General features: G+C 39.6%; 1 long non-coding RNA gene across 1 annotated transcript in view; it reads left to right on the plus strand.

Moving 5' to 3' along the window:
* The window catches only part of LOC134479459 (uncharacterized), a 94070-nt gene extending 88278 nt beyond the window's left edge, over positions 1-5792 (plus strand). The window contains exon 5 of the long non-coding RNA XR_015622528.1: positions 5503-5792. This is a non-coding gene — a long non-coding RNA (uncharacterized LOC134479459). The remainder of the gene's footprint in view (positions 1-5502) is intronic.
* Positions 5793-6000: the final 208 nt, after the last annotated feature.

Consider the following 6000-nt stretch of genomic DNA (forward strand, 5'->3'; position numbering starts at 1 on the left):
GGATACAAACCAGGGCACCAAGTCACATCTCAGTAGACATGTATCTAAATCATAATATAAAGGTGTAATTTTAATTTCATAAATATTCTAGAGGCCCATATCCATGAGAAATGCAACACTGTGTCAAAGGAAGTAGGCTGTAATGATATTGCACCAGTTATTAAACAAAATAGTAAATTTCAAGTACATGCATGAAACACTGATGGTTTGACTAATGTCTATGTTACCACTTTATGTTTATAGTTAAGTGACACAAAATGTACAGCATTATATGAGGCATAGACTCCAACTCCTTCAGCATCCTGGGGATGTCTTCATATTTCTTTAAAAAGGAGATGTGCTCTATTCTAGTGGCATTTAATTTCTGGACATCTAAATACTATTAAGTAATATGCACTTACGTGCACTTGACTCTGAATCTGAAAAGGGTGACCAGGTTTGCACAGAGGCCATGTTAACTAAAAAGAAGATCAAATAGAAGAGAGCCTAATGAAGTGTGGTAGGGCATTGCACCAGCACAAAATTTAGTTTGAAAATACTCTTTTCTGATTTTCATCCCAATGATTTAATTTCTCGGCTCTAGGGAAATGCAAGTTAGGAAAGTAAAGCAAATTTATCACTTCTGAAAACTGCTGCAAGACCCCCCAAGACAGAACGATTACCCCAAAATTGAATTTAAATAAAAGTAATTAGTTTTATCTTATGTTTTAATTCATTTACCTCTGCACTGAAATCCCCCTGGAGTTTAGAAACTCATCAGCGAATATCCCTGAAGCTGATTCAATAATTTGCGAATAAATACACCATTAACCAATTATACATAATGACTGCGAGGCATGCCAATAGTTGGACAGCTCAGGTGATTTATAAGGCTCACTCCCTATAGCCTGCTTGCAACTTAAATTTTCATAAAAAAATGCATTGCCAGTTAAGAAATACTTTATTTAAACTTGTAGTCACCTGCTGGGGATATGAATATATAAAACCAAGCAATATGTATTTCCCTTTTAAAAAGTTTGTCACATAAATATTCCCAAGTATAAGCTGTGAAATATTCATCTGAAGTTAAAGGTGTGTAGATTTTTTTGTTTTGTGGCCTACTTCTAGATATGTCAGTTTATATGAACCTAAATGATGACAAGTCATAAGAACTATGAATTGATTAACACAACTTGGCTTTCATTTCAACCAAAACTAAGAGAATCTGGGTCTGAAGTCATGACACCAAGCAAACCTGTTTCAATTCTCAGTACCCACTTTGGGTAAGTTACAGCTGCCTACAGCTTCAGTTCCAAGGGTTCCATAGCTCTTGGCCATCATGGATACCACACAACCTTAGGGAACATACAAATGAGGAAGCAAACACACTGGAGATATACACATACATATATAGGCATGCAATTTAGAAATCAAAATATGTACATTTTAATATTGCCATATGCTCTTTAAGACAATTGTGCCACATACTGCATCAAAATAATTAGATTCCCATTCGAAGGAATAGTAGAAAAAGGGGAATGTGAAAATAAATGATTTTATGTGAAAATACTGTGCTGTCATTTGAAGTTTTGATCTTAGCCATTGTGACTGGTGTAAGGTGGAATCTCAGGGTCATTTTGATTTGCGTTTCCCTGATGACTAAGGATGTTGAACTTTTTTTTTTTAAATGGGATATATGCTTTTATTTTTGGAGATTAACTTCTTGGGTTCTTTATATACTTTGGATATTAGCTCTCTGTGATATGAAGGGTTAGTGAAGATTATTTTCCCAACTATAGGTTGCTGTTTGTACTATTGTTAGTGTCCTTTGCCTAACAGAAGCCTATACATTTCATGATGACCTATTTACCAGTTGTAGCTTTTAGAGCCATTGGTGTTCTTTCTGCTCAGGAATTTTCTCTTGGGTTAAGGAGTTCCAGGGTCTTTATCACTTTCTTTTCTATTAGATTGAGTGTATCTGGTTTTATGTTGAGGTCTTTGATCCACTTGGACTTGAGCTTTGTGCATGGCGTTAAACTCTGATATCCCTCAATCAAAGAATGAAGAAAGAGAATGTGATTCATTTACACAACAGAATACTAGTCATCTATTAAAACTGAGAATATTATGAGTTTTTCATGCAAATGGATGGAACTAGAAAATATTTTCCTGAGTGAGGTAACCCAGACCCCAAAAAACATACATGGTATATATTCACTGATAACTATATATTATCCCCAAAATACAGAACACCTAGGATACAACCCACATATTGTAAGGAGTTTAACAAGAAGGAAGGTCCAAGGGAGAATGTCTCAATCCCACCTAGAAGGGGGAATAAAACAATCACAGTAGGCTGAGGGAGGGAGCGACTACAGGGGTGAGTGGAGAGGGTGAAAGTGGAACTGGATCAGCTATATGTGAGGTAAACAGAAAAGAAGCCAAGAGGGCCAGGAAAATGAATGGAAATGCCCAGCTTCTGGGGGTGGGAGTTTGGGGACCTCTACAAAGTCTCAGAGATCCAGAGGTGAGAGACTCTCAGGACTCAGTGGAGTAAGTTTAGCCAAAATGACAATAGTGGGGAGAGGGAACTTGAAGAATCTTCCTCCAGTAGATAGACCATACCTCAAGTGGAGGGATTAGGTTACTAATCCACCATCAAAATTTCTGATGAAGAATTGTTCCTATCTAAAAGAAATGCAGGAATGAAAATATAGAAGAGACTGAACAAAGGCTGCCCAGTGATCTGCCCAACTTGGTATCCATCTCATGTGTGGGGATGTCACCCATCTGACACTGTTACTGATGCTATGATGTGCTTACAGACAGGAACCTAGCATGGCTGTCCTCTGAGAGGCCCTACCAGAAGCTGACTGAAACAATGCAGACACTTTCACCCAGCCATTGGACTAATGTCAGGGACCCCTATAGAGTAACTGGGGAAAGAGTGAAGGAGGTGAATGGGAGAGGGAACCCATAGGAAGACCAGCAGTCTCAATTAACCCAGATCCTTGGGAGCTCTCAGAGACTGAGCCACCAAGCAGGTACCATACAACATGGGGTAATTGAAGGCCTCCAGCATACACACACACACACACACACACACACACACACACACGCACACACACACACACACAATCAGAAGACTGTCTGATCTGACCGCAGTGGGAGAAAAGGTGCCTAATTCTTGAGAGACTTGAGGCCCAAGGGAAGAGAGGTTCAGAGGTGGTATGGGGAGCAGGAAGAAGAAAGGGTGAAGAACTGTGGGACCAGGAGGTAGCAAAAGATATAATTTAAATAAGTAAAATAATTAATCAAAATTTTAAAAATTGACAGATTTCACCAGGATTCCTTGGAGACCAACTGTGAATTCAGCTTTGATGAATGTGCTAGACAATATGTCCCCATGGCTATGTGTGGACACAGGAAACAACCACTACCACTGTGCCTGCATGACTAGTAGATTCACAGGAACACATTGTGAGACTTTGATGCCTCTTAGTTGGTCAAAGCCTGTCACAATGATGCAAAATGTGAAGACACTGCTGACAGTTATAACTGTGACTGCTGGCCTGGATATACAGGTGTCCTATATGAGATGAACTTAAATGAATGCAGTGGCAAGCCCTTCCAATTTGAGGAAAATTTGCTGAGCTATCCTCAGAAGATCGATAGAGACACATTGCAGGCTTAACTTCCTTCTTCAACTACCTTCGATCCTCAGGCGATGTTTGTATCTGGCAGCCTAGATACACAGCGAGGAGCCTAGCCTAACTGTCCTTAGAGATTCTCTATGGAGCAGCTGACTGAAACGGATGCAGTGACCACAGCCAAATATTAAAATGAGCTTGGAAGGTTGTGGAAGAGTTGAGGGAAGGACTGATGAACCTGAAGGGAATAAAGATTCCACTAAGACCAGCAGAATAAGCTAATCTACACTCTTGGAGGCTCCCAGAGACAGACCCATCAATAAAAGAACATACAAGGTCTGGACTTAGGTGCCCCATTCCGCAGCAAGTATGTAGGAACTTGGTCTTCATGTGGGTCCCCAACACCTGGACTGGAGGCTAACACCAACCCTGTTGCCTGTCTGTGCATCATGTTTTCCTACCTGGGCTGCCTTGTCTGGAATCAGCTGGAGAAGTTGTGTGTAGTGTTTCAGTAACTAGAATTATCAGGGTGATTTGATACAAGGGAAGGGGTGAGGGGTGGGGAATTTTGAAGGGTTTACTGGGAGGAGGTGGGCTGAGATTTGTATGGAACTTTGAATAAACAAATTAATTCATGGGGAAAGGGGCAGATGTGTGAAATTGGAAATCTGGTTTTCGTTTGGCAAATGGAAAAGATCAAAGTATAGGCTAGTTCGGAGTGCTTTAGGATAGTTTAAATGAAATATTTCATTTATGTGTTTAGTGGTATGTTAAGTATATGGTGAGTACTCAAATGTTAGTCATTACTATATAATCTGGAAATTGTCACAGGTTTTGTTATCAGTTTTGATTTATATGAGATATGTGGAGGTAAATATATTTTTCTTCTTTCAGGACCAAGTGAACTCTGTATTTTACCTTAGGTACCTAGGCAATTATAAATCATTTCACAATAACAACTGAAACAAATATACATTTTTTAGGGGGAAGCAAAGAAAGTTCTTGACTCATACTAAACGCCTTTTAGTCACCATGTTCTACACTCTATTATTTCCAAGATTCTTTTTTAACTGTTTAACAACAGCATGCCGAAGAAGATGAAAATTAAGTAGAGAAAGGTACAATTATTTGGAATGAGTATTTAGCAAACATTACAAGTTTGAAACTCGGGCTTTGCACTCTTATATTCCTTACATAGGGCTCTGCATAATAAAGTCAAGTTGGCCATGGGTGTTTAGACTCTATAATTGTAGATGTCTATCAAAAACCAAGCCATAAACTATATAAGTATTGAATTGATTTACCATGTGGCAAGATAGAATCACATGTTCCATATTCCACATTCCTTTTCTAGTGACACAATTCCTGAAACAACACTAATCCTTTTTATTGTTGCTACAGGGAATTGCGAGAGGGCAAACAGATTCTCAGTGATGTTACAAAGTTGATAAAATGTGATAAGTGGGACACTAAAGATGAAAAGCAAAAATCTACCAATGCTTTTGAAATAGTGCCTCTAAATGCGATATTTTTATCATAACAGATTTATGTGGGTTTTAAATTGTCATGAGGTGCATTTCTTTAAGTAATCACTTTTACAAGCCTGTCAAAATCATATCTCCTTCCTAGAGTTGTGTGCTAATAAAATAAATTTCATAATGTATAATATATAAAATAGGAAAATACTTATATGAAAGACCTTGAATCACACAGGCATATCTTATGCTATAAAACTCAGAAAGCCAAGTTAGAGTATTACAAACATTCAGCAGACAAGTTTTGTCCACAACTAATATGCAAATAGGTTTTTCATCTCCATAATCACCAAGTGGTGAATTAGAGAGATCTACTAATTCTGTCTTTGATATCTTAGGGTTACTGGCCTTCTTGACTGATCTATTTCCTCGTGATGTTCTATGTCCCGCGCTATCGTCTCGCCAGCAAGAACACACGCGGACACCAGGATCCTTCTGCAGCAAAGCGTTTATTACATCTTGAAGAGGAGAGACCGGGGCCCAGAAAGGCGCTGCTTATAAAACCCTATGGGTTGGGGATTTGGCTCAGTGGTAGGGCACTTGCCTAGCAACCGCAAGGCCCTGGGTTTGGTCCCCAGCTCTGAAAAAAAGAAAAAGAAAAAAAAATAAAACCCTAGCACGGCGTGTCCACGCCTGATTGGTCGCTTACCCATGATCTCACTGGCACACCCCGGGGTGGGCAAAGACTTGGCGCAAACACACTCTTGCACATGCGCACACAGCTAGTTTCCTGAAAGGAAGTCGGGCTGGCACAGCAGAAGCCAGCACCATCTTATAATGGCGAATGCTATCCCGGCTTTCCACGTGGGGCGCAGCAGAAGCCAGCGCTATCTTGT

The sequence above is a fragment of the Rattus norvegicus genome, chromosome 6, assembly GCF_021556685.1.
Source record: "Rattus norvegicus strain SHRSP/BbbUtx chromosome 6, alternate assembly SHRSP_T2T, whole genome shotgun sequence".
NCBI lineage: Eukaryota > Metazoa > Chordata > Mammalia > Rodentia > Muridae > Rattus > Rattus norvegicus.